Below are 16,345 nucleotides of genomic sequence, written 5' to 3'. Positions count from 1 at the left end.
CTGGCGGCGTACCCGGGTGGAGTGCTCACGGTTCCCGAGGCGGGGGAGGCGGGCCCGGCGGAGGTGTGAGTGGGGCCTGTGGGGCGGCCGGTGTGCGCGCGGGAGAGTGTTGTCGCGGGCCGGCCGCGGCTCGTGGGTGTTTGGCGGTGGTGGTCCTGAGTCCCGCGAGGGGGGCCCCTGGGGGGGGGGCCCGAGGAGGCCAGTTTGCGTCCTGGGTGCCGCGGGACGGCCCCTGCGCTGGAGGCCTCTGGCGGTGAGACCCCGTGTGGAGCCCTGGCAGCCGAATCGCGTCCTGGCCCTTAGGATGGCCCCCGGGCCCCCTCGCGTCAGCGCAAAAAAAAAAAGCTAATATATGATGGCTATCTAATGCCAGACACTGTTCAATGCACTCTGCATAGAAGAATTTATTTATGCCTTATCTTCATAGTGACCCTATAAGGGAAATCCTGTGAATCCTGTTTCTCATATGAGGAAACCGCATCGAGGAGATACTAAGAAACTTGCTCAAGGTGACAGATCTAGTAAGTAGGGAAGTATTCAAGCAAGAATCTCCAAGATGATTCCTTAAAAGAACAAAGAGGGGTGATTTCTCCTCCACCGAACTGTGATATTTGAGCCGCAATCGACAAATATATCTACGTACAGAATAGAGAGGCCAGACACAGACACATGGATATGTGAGAGTCTGCCTATGATGGAGGTAGTGTACCAAAGCAATGGGCAAGGATGGGCTATTCAATATGTGGTAGTGGCATTGGCACTATTGTGGGGGGTAGAATTGGAGCTTGACCGCATACCACTTACATAAATAAATTTGAGGTGCATTAAAGACGGATACAACATAGAATTTTAAGAGAAAATATTGAAGAATGTCTTTATGAACTCAGGGTGGAACAATGTCTTAGAGCACCAAAAGCACCATGATGGGAATGCCGGATATATTTAAATGATTCCAAACTAATGACTGTAATGGTTACTGGGCTAAGAGATGCCCAGATAGCTAGTAAAGCATTACTTCTGTGTGTTCTGCATGGCTGTTCCAGGAAGAGATTAGCACTTGCATCAGTAGACTGAGTAATGATCGCCTTCATCACTGCAGCTGGGATCACCCAAACCACTGAGAGCCCAAATGCAACAAAAGAGCAGAGGAAGGGTGAATTTACTCTCTGCTTGAGCAGACGCATCCGTCTTCTCTTGCTTTGGGACATCTGACATGGGCACTCCTGGTTCCCAGGCTTTCGAACCCAGACCCAACCATATTCCCAGTTCTCCATCTTGCAGACGGCCCATGTGACAGATCGTGGGATTCCTCAGCCTCCATAACCAAATGAATGAGTTCCCCTACTAAGAGCTATACATATATCTCCTATGGGTTCTATTACTCTGAAGAACCCTGACTAATACAATGATGTCAAAAATTAAAAGAAACTACAGTCTAGGAGAAGTTTGTCATCATACATGAAACAGACAATGAATTAGTATTCTGAATATCACATAATTTCTACATAACAAGAACAAAAAATAGTCAAACCAAAAAGAGTAGGCAGAGCTTTAGAATAGGTAACTCAGAAAAGAGGAAATCCAAATGGCCAATAAATACAAGAAGATGTGCAGGATCTCTAGCAATCAGAGAAGCCATTCTCTGCCCATTTTGATTAGGTCTGACAATATAAAAAAGTGGGTCAAGATATGGAGAAACCAGAGCTCTCCCACACTGCCAATAGAGGTGGAAATTGGAGGGCAAGCTGGCTTTTCCTAAAAAGTTAAAAGTGAACATAAATACAACCCAGAAATCCTATATACAAAGCTGTTCTCTAAAGCATTGTTTGAAATAACAAAGATTTGGAAATGACCCTATTGTCCATCGTCAGCAGAGTGAATAAAATAAATTACACAGATCTAGTTGACTTTGTTGAACTGACTAGGAACTATAGATAGGAAAGTATTTAGATCTGTTAACTCAGGCACTGCCCACTCATTATTACATTCATCCCTCCAAAATCCCTGCACTTAAATTCTCCCAACTCCATGGTTCCCAAACTTCCAGATGCACAAGTGGACTCAGGGGATAGCTTAAATTTTCAGGGGAAATACAGCAGTGCTTAATGTTTCTTGGAAATTGGACAAAGTAGTAGTTTAAAGTAGTTCACAGTTTCAATATTAGATCATGCTACATTCCTGTAGAAGTCATCAAACTTTGCAAAACTGGGTTTTCCACAGGTTTTGTGATAAAAAAGCAAGTACTGTTTGAAAATCAGTGTGGATTGATCTTCCCAAAAATCCAGAAGTCGTGCAGTGTCCACCAGGAGCACACGTACATTCCATTAGTAAGAAATTGTGATTATTTAAGGATGAAATAAAAATTATTTTTCTTTCAATTTATGTATATTCTTTTTTCAAATAGCTTCTAAGTTGTTAGGACATAATTATGAAGTTGATTTGGACCTAACTACTTAAAAAACAGGACTGTTGGACATTTCTTTTGGATTAGAGGCACTGCAAAAAAATATTACCAAGACCCAGGGGACCAGAAACAAGAGAGTTTTAGAACCTCTTTGTAGAGGTAAAAAAATGGGCTCAGAGAAGTTAACTAACCTGTCCAAGGTGATAAAACTGGGATTTGAATCAATATGTATCTGATTCCAAAGTCTGTGTTCTTTCTCCCACCCTATATTGCCTCCTGCCTGTCAGACAGCAAACCATCTCCATCAGTACAAACAGAGGGTCAAACTTGGTCACTGCCGCATCAAGGGATTCGGAAATGTAGTCAAGTCTTCTGTGGGGGCTACAGTAACCCTTCCAGCATGATATTACCCACCCCAAATATCTATAATCCTCCAGTAACCTCCATTCTGCCTCCCCAACTCATGTTCTCTGTCTGGCTGATAACATACACCAAACTCAGGTCCCTAAGGACAAAGACCACCCCTTATACAAAATAACTTGGCTTATAATATATAGAGACATAATGTCAATTCAGGCCAGTCTGTGATGAAGGCTAGACATGGGATGTGGGAAATTCAGTAATGAAGAGGGCCCCATGAAAGGAGAACTGGTGGGGTTTCCTAATAACCAAGGGGAATCTTTCTGACTGTACACTTTGGGAAATTTTCAGACTTAGAATGACTGGAATAAGATGTGATGTTAGAATTACTTCTAAAGGATGTAGTGAACATTATAGAAGTCTTTCCTTCACCATAAATGAATGCAGCTTCTTCAAAACAAAAAAGTAGGCAAAAGAAAATCCTGATAGCAAAATTATTGAATTTATTACCTAATGTCACACACAAAGAACAGCGGCTACATGTCTAATTTAATCATGATTTACATCAAGAGAAAAAAAGGCCAAAAATAATCAAATGCAAATGATTAAAAAAAAACACCAGCTATTATACTGAAGGGAAGATGGGGACTTTTCACATGCATTACTATATCCCTCAAGGCCTTCTGCTCTGTAGGTGCTTAACGATTATGAGTGGGTTTGAATTGAACCAAATTATTGGACACCAAACTAAATACCGCAGTGAATTTGAAAATACTACCATGAGCTAAAACAAAACTCTCTAACCAAGACTTTTCTGTTTTTCTAAACCAACCACCATTAACAGATGAATTTTATGGTATGTAAATTAAACCCCAATAAAGCTGTTTTTTAAAAAAACGCTATTAATATCTTCGAGGCTCTCTTAAAAATTGCACAGATGATAGTTTAAAATTCTCTCTTTATCTTGTAAAAATTTACTTATTTTCCATTCACATTTCTTTTCATAGTTTTTAATTTCTCCAAGATACATAAGTAACACATGTATTCATAAGCATGCTTACAAAAAATTTAATAACGCAGGAGAATTGAGAAGGCAGTTTGACTAAATAATTAGAAGCATAGGTTTCGGTGACAGACTGGATTTAAAACTTGGCTCTACCACTTACTAACATGTTACTTAAAACCTTTGTGCCTCACTTTGCTCATCTATAAAATGGAGATGATGATAATGATAATAATAATTTCATGAGTGCTTACCATGTGTCAAGGGCTTATCTAATAAGCTTTAAAAAAAAAAAAAAAATATATATATATATATATATACTTATTTGGCTGCACCAGGTCTTAGCTGCGGCATGCGGGATCTAGTTCCCCAACCAGGGATGGAACGCAGCTCCCTGCATTGGGAGCGCAGAGTCTTAACCACTGGACCACCGGGGAAGACCCTGTTCTAATGAGCTAACGTGTATACCTCAATTAACCCTCATGGCAACCCCATTACTTAAGTACCACTTTTATTTACATTTTGCAGATGAAAAAACTGAGGCACAGAGCATTTAAGTAACTTGTTTAAAGCTCACAGTCACACAGCTAGTCTGTTTGTAAGGTGAGATATGAACTCTGAAATGTCTGTAGACTAGAAGAGCCTACACTCTTAACGACTGGTATCTTCCTCCTGGGGTAGTAATGAGTACATGAAATGAAACAGGTAAAGCTTTAGGAGAGGGTCTGCCACATGCAATAAATGTTAGCTTTTATTACCTGTTATAAAGTAAAAAGTGAAAATCTCCCTTTATCTGTATTCCACTGCCCTCCCCTCCTCAAAAGAAATCACTATTACACATATATTTTATATTTAAATATATATTTATTTATGTAAATGGAATAATACTAAACATTTTGTTTAGCTGTTTGCTTTTAACTTACCTATATGTCTCTGGATACTTGAAACATTTACATGAGAGTGCACAAGGATCATTTAATTTAGGATAAAGATGATGGTTTAATTCAGTGGAGAAGATGAATGTGAGAAATGACAAGATAAGAAAAAGGGCTTTAAGTTTCCAGGGCAACAAATTGTGGAGGAACTAATAAAAGATCTAGTGAGTAAAGTTTCTTAAATAGATTCTTCTAGTGCCATCTCCGACCTCATAGGTGTCTAGAGTTGACCTGGGTGATTAACTTCTGTCCTTCCTGGTAGACAGGGGAGGGGGGATAACTTTATAAATTTATGCCCTTCTTTTAGGCAAATAGGGAAAGGGCAGAGAGCTTTTCTTATCTCTGTTTTTTCTCACTTGCCTTCAGCTCAAAACAAGCCTTATGCCAAAGTGGCATATTTTGGGGTGGCGTATTCTGCTCCTCTTTCACTGTTGATGACAGGGAAAAAAATTCATGCCTAGCTCACTTGTAGACTGCTGCTGTACTCTAGCTTCCCAGGGGGTGACTCTGAAAGACAGGAATGAGGGATGATCATTCCAGTAAGCAGAACATTGAGCAGTACATTTGGTATTGATGCTGATGATGATAAGCAGTCATCAGCTCAGCCTGGAGGGGGAAGTGCTCGTAAGTAAGAATATACATAAATTTCTGGGAAATCAGAAGTCACTTGACTGGTTCATCAAGGGTCTGGAACAAACAAGATAGAAATATTATAAGACCAAGGACAAGGAGGTCTGGGAAAGTAACACCTGAATGAACTTACACAAGTAAGCACAAAATGTGTGGATCTTTGTGTCTTATTCACATCAATGCCTGAAGGAGAACATCTACCTAGGAGGAAGCACTGAACACCTGTGTGGATGTAATCATGCATATAATGGAGGTCAGCCTGCCTCTCTCCTCAGTTACCCCATGAACATAATGGGCCTATGAACAACATGGCATAGTAATGGAAATGGAAGCTATTCATGAGCCCAACTACAGTTCACCTAGCTGCTGCCACTGCTACTACAGATTTGACTTGTCAGTATTAAGGACTGAATCTGAGCCCTCAATATGGTACCATTCCTCAAGGGGGCCAACTGGTTACGTGAGACAATATATCTGATTAAATCAGATATTGCAGGTATGAGTTTGCCTTCATTACCCTCAGTGCATCAGCCAGCAACACCAGGCTGTGCTAAATATTCCTCCTCCATATTCCTCAGTATCTCAGCAAAACCTTATCACTAACCATACTGCATTCTAATTTTCTGTGTATATTTCAACCAAGCTGCCAATTTCTTGATGGCAGACTCTAGGTGTTATTTTTCATGAGTTTCCTAGCCCTATTACAGGGCCAGACCATACACCACATGCTTTATAAATATTTGGTAAGTAAATGAATAAGTTAAAAAAACTCGTGCAAACACCGAAATGAGGGATACTAAGAGCTATAACTGGGGCAGTGGCAGTGGGTTTAGAGAATCCTCTGTCCTTTGTCCATCAGTCCATGCATGCCCCTGTCACAGTCACCGCAGCAAGATTAGATAGCCTAAATGTAAAATAGATAGTGGGAAGCAGCTGCATAGCACAGAGAGATCAGCTTGGTGCTTTGTGACCACCTAGAGGGGTGGGATAGGGAGGGTGGGAGGGAGATGCAAGAGACAGGGGATAATAGGATATATGTATACATATAGCTGATTCACTTTGTTATACAGCAGAAACAAACACAACATTGTAAAGCAATTATACTCTAATAAATATGTTAAAAAAAAAAAAAAAAGACTAGGTAACCTTTCAAAACCATACTAGGATCAGGGTAGAAGGAGAATCAGACCAGACAGTAATTTGGTTGGTGAAACTATTTTATTATTTATTCGTTATTAATCACCATGATTATCAAAACGACACAAAAGCCTACTATTAAAAATCTGTCATGGGTCTGATACTATACACAGAAATCCTAAAGATGCCACCAGAAAACTACTAGAGCTAATCAATGAATTTGGTAAAGTAGCAGGATGCAAAATTAATACACAGAAATCTCTTGCATTCCTATACACTAATAATGAAAAATCAGAAAGACAAATTAAGGAAACACTCCCATTTACCACTGCAGAAAAAAGAATAAAATACCTAGGAATAAACCTACCTAAGGAGGCAAAAGACCTGTATGCAGAAAACGATGACACTGATGAAAGAAATCAAAGATGGTACGAACAGATGGAGAGCTATATCATGTTCTTGGACAGGAAGAATCAACACTGTGAAAATGACTATACTACCCAAAGCAATCTACAGATTCAGTGCAATCCCTATCAATTTACCAATGTCATTTTTCACAGAACTAGAACAAAAAATTTCACAATTTTTATGGAAACACAAAAGACCCCAAATAGCTAAAGCAATCTTGAGAAAGAAAAACGGAGCTGGAGGAATCAGGCTCCTTGACTTCAGAATAAACTACAAAGCTACAGTAATCAAGACAGAATGGTACTGGCACAAAAACAGAAATAAGATCCATGGAACAGGATAGAAAGCCCAGAGATAAACCCATGCACATATGGTCACCTTATCTTTGACAAAGGAGGCAAGAATATACAATGGAAAAAGACAGCCTCTTCAATAAGTGTTGCTGGGAAAACTGGACAGCTACATGTACAAGAATGAAATTAGAACACTCCCTAACACCATACACAAAAATAAACTCAAAATGGATTAAAGACCTAAATGTAAGGCCAGACACTATAAAACTCTTAGAGGAAAATATAGGCAGAACACTCTATGACAAATCACAGCAAGTTCCTTTTTGACCCACCTCCTAGAGTAATGGAAATAAAATCAAAAATAAACAAATGGGACCCAATGAAACTTAAAAGCTTTTGCACAGCAAAAGAAACCATAAACAAGACAAAAAGACAACCCTCAGAATGGGAGGAAATATTTGCAAATGAAGCAACTGACAAAGGATTAATCTCCAAAATATACAATCAGCTCATGCAGCTCAATATCAAAAAAAACAAACAACCCAATCCAAAAATCGGCAGAAGACCTAAACAGACATTTCTCCAAAGAAGATATACAGATTGCCAACAAACACATGAAAAGATGCTCAACATCACTAATCATTAGAGAAATGCAAATCAAAACCACAATGAAGTATCACCTCACACCGGTCATAATGGCCATCATCAAAAAATCTACAAACAATAAATGCTGGAGAGGGTGTGGAGAATAGGGAACCCTCTTGCACTGTTGATGGGAATGTAAATTGATACAGCCACTATGGAGAACAGTATGGAGGGTCCTTAAAAAACTAAAAATAAAACTACCATATGACCCAGCTATCCTATTACTGGACATATACCCTGAGAAAACCATAATTCAAAAAGTTACACATACCACAATGTTCATTGCAGCATTATTTACAATAGCCAAGATATGGAAGCAACCTAAGTGTGCATCAACAGATGAATGGATAAAGAAGATGTGGCACATATATACAGTGGAATATTAGCCATAAAAAGGAACGAAACTGAGTTATTTGTAGTGAGGTGGATGGACCTAGTATCTGTCATACAGAGTGAAGTAAGTCAGAAAGAGAAAAATACCGTATGCTAATACACATATATGGAATCTAAAACAATGGTACTGATAAACCTAGTGGCAAGGCAGGAATAAGGACACAGACATAGAGAACGGACTTGAGGACACAGGGCCGGAAGGCGAAGCTGGGATGAAGTGAGAGCATGGCATCGACACATGTACACTACCAAATGTAAAATGGATAGCTAGAGGGAAGCTGCTGCCTAGCACAGGGAGATCAGCTGGATGCTTTGTGATGACCTAGAGGGGTGGGATAGGGAGGGTGCGAGGGAGGCTCAAGAGGGAGGGGATATGGGGATATATGTATACATATAGCTGATTCACTTTGTTGTACAGCAGAAATTAACACAACATTGTAAAGCAATTATACTCCAATAAAGATATAAAAATAAAAAATCTGTCATATGTTTCTATAGCACTAGTACCTAGCAGAGTGCCTGGCATGAGACAAACACTCTATATATGTCTGTAGAATGAATGACTCAATGTCCAAATTAATGAATGAAAGGCAGCATGGAATATTGAAAGTACTATGGGCTTCACAGACAGGTGGACCTGGATTTTATTCCCAGCTCTACCATTTAATATCTATGTAACTTTGAAGCTAAAATATAAATAATAATACCTTCTGAATTACTTGGTTGAAAGCATCAGAAAACCATCCCAAACAATCACAATCAAAAACAAACAAACAAATACATGGGGAATTTCATTGACTTGCATAATTGGGAAATTCAAGTAGTGGAAATCTCTTCAGCTCTGTTTGCACCCAAGGAATCAAATGATATGACTGAAAATCTGAAGACCAACCTCTGCATAGTTTTATTCTCAGACAACTTTTCTCCACGTGGTGGCAAGATGGCTGCTAGATGCTCCAAGCTTCCATGGTTTATATAGCTCATGTTCCAAAAAAATAACAACAAAAATGTTCCCTTTCTCAGCAGTTGTCTGCATCAAACCCAGAAAAGGTTCTCACTGGTACTTCTGGGACACCTGCCCATTCGACTAATCATTGTATCCAAACCTTGGAAAAGGGTGTGGAGGCCAGTGAAAGCACATGAAGAATTACTTAAGTTTGGGGAGACAGTTCACTAAAGGAAAAATTTCCAAGCAGACAGAGAGTAACATATTTGCACTATAATTATCTTTCAGCATTGATGTGATGATTAACAGCAAAATCCCATGTAAAGCACTTACTAAATAGTAATAAACACTCAACAAATAGTAGCTTTATTAATAACAGAGCTTTTAGGGGAATGGAGTTCAATGTAATTACAAGAATTACACACTCAATTTGAATTTTCTCCTTATTTGAATACAACAAAAACCCACTTATTTTTAAATGTTGACTTTTGTGTGTCATACTGCCCTAATTTAAAAAACAGAAAATTATTGGTATCATTGAAAACTAAGGAAGAGAAACTGGTGGTTAAAAATTCTGAATATTTAGAGTTAGGCTATTTGATATCATTATCAAATTGGCTCATATAGTCAGCTTTCCTCTCTTGCTTATTTGCTGATTTAAAGAAAGAAAAGAAAGGACTCCAAATGCAATTTGGTATACAGAATTGGACCCTGGAACAGAAAAGAACATTACTGCAAAAACTGGTGAAATCTAAATAAAGTCTGTAAATTAGTTAAGTGATATTCCAATGTTAATTTCATTTTGATAAATGAATCATGGTTATATAAGATGTTAATATTGGAGGAAGCTGAGTAAAGGGTATTTAGGAACTCCTTGTTTCATCTTTGAAAACTTTCTACAAATCTAAAATTATTTTAAACTAAAAAGTTTTTTTAAGGCAAATATGAAAAGAGAAAAGTACTTGGAGGACACGCAAAGTGGAGCACACAGCAAAAAAAGACAAGTTCCTGCTCTCAAGGACCTTGTAGTCCTATTGAGGCAGGAAATGACCTTGAAATAATTTATGAAACAATATTTCATCCCATGATACAGGCAGTGTTACACAGTGATGAAGATGACAGACTGCCTGTTTCTGCCACTTACTAGCTGTGTGATACTGGGTAAGTTACTTAAACTCTACACCTCAGTTTCTTCATCAATAAAAGGGGGTGATAATAATAGTACCTACCACAGGGTTGTTTTGAGGACTTAACAATATGTAAAACACTTAGAGCTGAGTACATGGTAAACTTTATAATAATGTTTGCTATTATGATTATATTATAAAGTACAAAAATAAACGGCACTTCCAAACTGGAAAGCCAGAAGTAAAACTGTCACTGTTTGCAGATAACATGATACTATACATAGAAAATCCTAAAGACATCGCTAAAAAACTACTAGAGCTCATCAGTGAATTCAGTAAATTGCAGGATACAAAATTAATATATAGAAATCTGTTGCATTTCTATACACTAACAATGAACTATCAGAAAGAGAAATTAAGGAAATAATCCAATTTACAATTGCATTGAAAAGAATAAAATACCTAGGAATAAGCCTACCTAAGGAGGCAAAAGACCTATACTCAGAAAACTGTAAGACACTGATGAAAGAAATTGAAGATGACAAAAACAGATGGAAAGATTTACCATGTTCTTGTATTGGAAGACTTAATATTCTTAAAATGACCATACTACCCAAGGTAATCTACAGATTTAATGCAATTCCTATCAAAATACCCATTACACTTTACATAGAACTAGAACAAATAATCCTAAAACTTATATGGAACCACAAAAGACCCTGAATTCCCAAAGCTATCTTAAGGAAAACAAACAAACAAAAACCAAAGCTGGAGGTATCATGCTCCCTGACTTCAGATTATACTACAAAGTTACAGTATTCAAAACAGTACAGTACTGGCACAAAAATAAACACATAGATCAATGGAGCAGAATAGAAGGCCCAGAAATAAACCCACATACTAATGGTCCATTAATCTGTGACAAAGGGGGTAATAATATACAATGGAGAAAAGAGAGTCTCTTCAATAAGTGGTGCTGGGGAAACTGGACAGCAACATGTAAAAGAATGAAATTAGAACATTCTCTAACACCATATACAAAAATAAACTCAAAATGGATTAAAGCCCTAAATGTAAGACCTAAAACCCTAAAACTCCTGGTTGAAAACATAGATGGAACACTCTTTGATATAAATTGTAGAAATATGTTCCTGGATCTGTCTCCTAAAGCAAAGGAAACAAAAGCAAAAATAAACAAATAGGACCTAATTAAACTTAGAAGTTTTTGCACAGCAAAGGAAACCATCGACAAAATGAAAAGACAACCTACGGAATGGGAGAAAATATTTGCAAATAATATGACTGATAAGGGGTTAATATCCAAAGCATTGAAACAGCTCTTACAACTCAACATCAAAAGAACAAACAACCATGTCAAACAATGGGTAGAAGACCTGAATAGACACTTCTCCAAAGGAGACATACAGATGGCCAACAGGCATATGAAAAGATGCTTAACATCACTAATTATCAGAGAAATGTAAATCAAAACCACAATGAGGTATCACCTCACACCTGTCACAATGGCTATCATCAAAAAGTCTACAAATAACAAATGTTGGAAGGATGTGGAGAAAAGGGAATCCTTATACACTGTTGGTGGGAATGTAAAGTGATGCAGTCACTATGGTAAACAGTATGGAGGTTCCTCAAAAAACTGAAAGTAGAAATACTCTTGGTTAGATATCTGGAAAAAAAATGAAAACACTAATTCGAAAATATACTTGCACCCCAATGTTCACAGCAGCGCTATTTATGATAGCCAAGACATGGAAGCAACCCAAGAGCCCATCAACAGATGACTGGGTTAAGAAGACGTGGTATATACACATGGAATATTACTTTATATATAATGGAATATTACTCAGCCATAAAAAAAGAATTAAATACTGCCATTTGCAGCAACTTGGATGGACCTAGAGAATATTATGCTCAGTGAAATAAGTCAGACAAAGACAAATACTGTATGTTATCTCTTATATGTGGAATCTAAAAAATAATACAAATGAATGTATACACAAAACTGAAACATATTCATAGATATAAAAAACAAACTTGTGGTTACCAAAGAGGAAAGGGAAGGGAGGAGGGACAAATTAGGAGTATGGGATTACCAGATACAAACTACTGTATATAAAATAGATAAGCAACAAAGATATACTATATAGCACAGGGAATTATAGCCATTATCTTGTAATAACCTACAATGGAGCATAATCGGCAAAAATACTGAATTATTATGCTGTACACCTGAAACTAACACTAACTTGATTTAATATTGTAAATCAAGTATACTTCAATTTTTTTTAAAAAATAGATAGCATTATCCTTTGTTTCCAGGATGTAGAAATGACCAATTTTGCTACTAATGTTGCTTTAAAAAGTGTTTTGATTTAAGAAGTCTTTAGTTTCTCTGAGTAGTATAACTTTGTGAGAGCTTCCTTTAGACATAAGTAATTTGGGGTTCTTTTCCACTGCACACATTTATTAAAAGGGGTTTTCACTGCTTTCATGTCTACCAGTTGTGAATGAGGTTCCTGTTTGGCTGCACTGTTTCCAGCATTTGTTAGTTGTGTATGTGAGAGAGTCAGGCAGGGAAGGAGGATTAGATATAAGGGTTTAAAATATAGTACTGTATTTATGTTTATCAAAATTTTCATTTTGCCTCTATTTTTTCATGGGAAATCTTCTAAATTACTCTTCATTATAATTAGTTATAGGTTCTTAGTAGTCTTATGTCTTAGTTCTTACTTTAATCTAGCTTTATAGTTTTCTTTCTATAATAGAGACCTTTGAATTTTGCAAGCTTTGTTATCATTTGTCACTTAGTTATATATTATAATAGAAATGATATATAACTAGGCTATAATATATAATTTTCCTTACTTATACATGTTCTATTCCTTGACCTTTATTTTGTGTTCTATTCCTTGATAACTATTTGGATTCTGTGACTTCTTTTTGATCTTGATTCTTTTAATGATTTTAAATGATACTTGTTACCTTCTAAAATCTGTGTTCCTCTTTGATACATTAAAGAAAATCTTATGCCCTTAGAAAACACACACACACAATAAAAAGTCCCAATAACTGTTTTGTCTCTAAAACAATCCAGTTGTTTTCAATGTCAATCAAAATATGGGAGAAGAGGGGACAGAGTAGAGTAAATATTCCCAGAGTGATTGATTGCCGTGGCAGTTATAGATACAATTTGAAGTAAATTATTAGCTTCTCCCTCTTTTTTTAAAACCACAAAAAGCAATATAGACATGAATATGAATTACTTCTACAAAGTGTAGGTCAGGTAATCTGATGTAGCTGAGGAGCTAAGTTTTTGTTTTACCAGTAGGCATAGAGTCCCCCTAGAAAAATAACTGCCTTTGTTGAGAAAAATACCTTGATGAGCTGTTTGGTAATAGAAAGGGAGTGCTTGCATGATAAGGATTACTAATGGGTCCCCAATTAAAAACAATAATAAAGCAAAAGTTTAGGGTTGGAAACCAGTAGAAATAGAAAAAGCCCAGCAGCAGGGCAGGAGGCAGATCTAGATAGTGACAGTTTTTTTTTTTAGAACAGGGAAGCTTATCACTAAATTTTAAATTATCTATGGTACCGTGCTGGGTAAGGAGAATTACTTTCTCCTTCCCTTACCCCTTACTCTTCAGTCAAATCTGTTACACAAAACTGCTGCTTGCAAGTCCATCTGGAGGAGGTCAAGCACACAACGTTATATCCTACTTCAGGGTTGGGCTGAGACAAGGACAATCGCTTCCCTTCCTTCCTGAGGTATAACTTGTAAAAATTGGCACTGATGGAAAAAATGTCTAGCTCCATTCAGAAGTTTCCCTGCCCTTCCTCTTGCAAGCAAGGGAGGTGGGCTTGGTTACGCACAGTCTAGATCATTGCAGGTTATGGTTTGAGAGGAAAGAAAGGGATAGACAGAAAGGAAGAGTAAATGGTTTTGTTTTCACTTTCTCCCTTTGGTGGTAGAGGAAGGAATCTTCAAGAAGAATGGAACCTAAGCAGAGACTGTGGTCACTCAGCTCATCCTGTCTTTCACTTTCTTCTCACTTCCCTTCCCTCTGTGTGCTACTTCTTCCTCCCGTTTCCCAATTCTAGAGCTTTCCATCAGCTGATGCATGGGGCTGCAGGTTGAGGGGGGCGCTGCAATGAGAGGCAACATTGTTGCAGCAGCTCACACTCCACTCAGAACAGGCTTAAATGTCACTTTGTTCGGTCGCCTCTCACCCAGATGGAATGGGAGGGCTGTATGTATCATCAGCTGCATCCATTAAGGTATTTAACTGCCTTCCTTTCCTCTGTATAAACCCATCTTCTCCTGAATGTGAACTGTTTCCATGCATTTAAAAATTAAATTTGTGTCACTAGTCCTAACATCTGACTTACTCTATTTCAATCTTTGTGCCTTTTTCTTCTTTGTGCCTTTCTGGTTTTTTGCTCATATTCTCCACCCAAAAATTTTATTGATAAATACCACAAATGCTTTTCTTGTTTAAAAAGTAAGTAACATCTATGATAAGATTTCTTTGGTTACTGTAATACACCACATTGTAATATTTAAAGTAGTTACTTCCTTGTGTCTCAGAAGACGTTGGCATTATCAGCATCAGTAAAACTTCTAGAACAAAACTATTTAAACCTCCTGTTTTTCTTTTATACTTAATCTGATCACCATGCTATGTTTATAGAGGTGAAAGAAAAAGGGCATTACAATATATAAAACCCCTAACCTATAACGACAATGACAACAATACTAGCTAGCATTTATAGAACTCTTACCACACCATGCTCCATAAATACTGCTATGTCTTTTATACACTTAATCCTCTCATTTAATTGCCAACACAATCCAAAGAAAAAGGTACTATCTCCATTTTTAGATAAGGAATCTGAAGCACAGAGAGGTTAAGTACTTTGTCACTATGACACAAAAGGAAACTGACTCCTTTAACATGAAAACAAGTTCAGTCAGTGTGATCAGAACACCAAAGCAGAAAATCACAGTACAGCAGGGGAAAATTAAAGGTATAAAAAGGAAAACTATCAAAAATAAAGCATGAAGTTCAGTGACCTACATATAAGAGCTAAAACCATAAAACTCTTAGAAGAAAACATAGGCATAAATAATCATGACTTTGGACTTCATGGTAGATTCTTAGATACAACACCGAAAGCATGAACAACCAAAGAAAAAATAGATAAATTGGACTTCATCAAAACTAGGAACTTTGTACATCAAAGTACATTATCAAAAGAGTGAAAAGACGACCTACAGAAAGGGAGAAAATACTTGCAAATCATATATCTGATAAGGGCTTAGCAACCAGAATATATAAGGAATTCTTACAACTCAACAGCAAAATGACAAACAACCCAATTTCTTAAAATGGGTAGAAGACTTGAATAGACATTTATCCAAAGATTTACAAATGGATAACAAGCACATGAAAAGATGCTCAACATGAGTCACTACTCACTAGAAATACAAATTAAAACTATAATGAGATACTACTTCACACCTACTAGGATGGTTATAATTTTAAAAAATTTAACACAACATAACAAATGTTGATAAGAACATGTAGAAATAGAAATCCTCATACATTGCTGGTGGGAATTTAAAATAGTATAGCCTCGCAAGGACCTTCAAGAAGGCAGAGGCTTAAGACGTGGAGATCACCTTCCTTCCCACAAATGCATCAAAAATACATCTACATGTGAAACAACTCCTACAGAACACCTACTGAACGCTGGCAGAGACCTCAGACTTCCCAAAAGGCAAGAAACTACCCATGTACCTGGGTAGGGCAAAAGAAAAAAGCAAAAATAGAGACAAAAGAATAGGGATGGGACCTGCACTTCTGGGATGGAGATGTGAAGGAGGAAAAGTTTCCACACACTAGGAAGGCCCTTCACTGGTGGAGATGGGGGGTGGGCAGAGTGGGGGGAAGCTTCGGAGCCACAGAGGAGAGCGCAGCAATAGGGGTGCAGAGGACAAAGCAGAGGGATTCCCGCACAGAGGGTCAGTGCCGACCAGCACTCA

This window comes from Orcinus orca, chromosome 8, assembly GCF_937001465.1.
Source record: "Orcinus orca chromosome 8, mOrcOrc1.1, whole genome shotgun sequence".
NCBI lineage: Eukaryota > Metazoa > Chordata > Mammalia > Artiodactyla > Delphinidae > Orcinus > Orcinus orca.
This window is presented reverse-complemented; position numbering follows the sequence as displayed.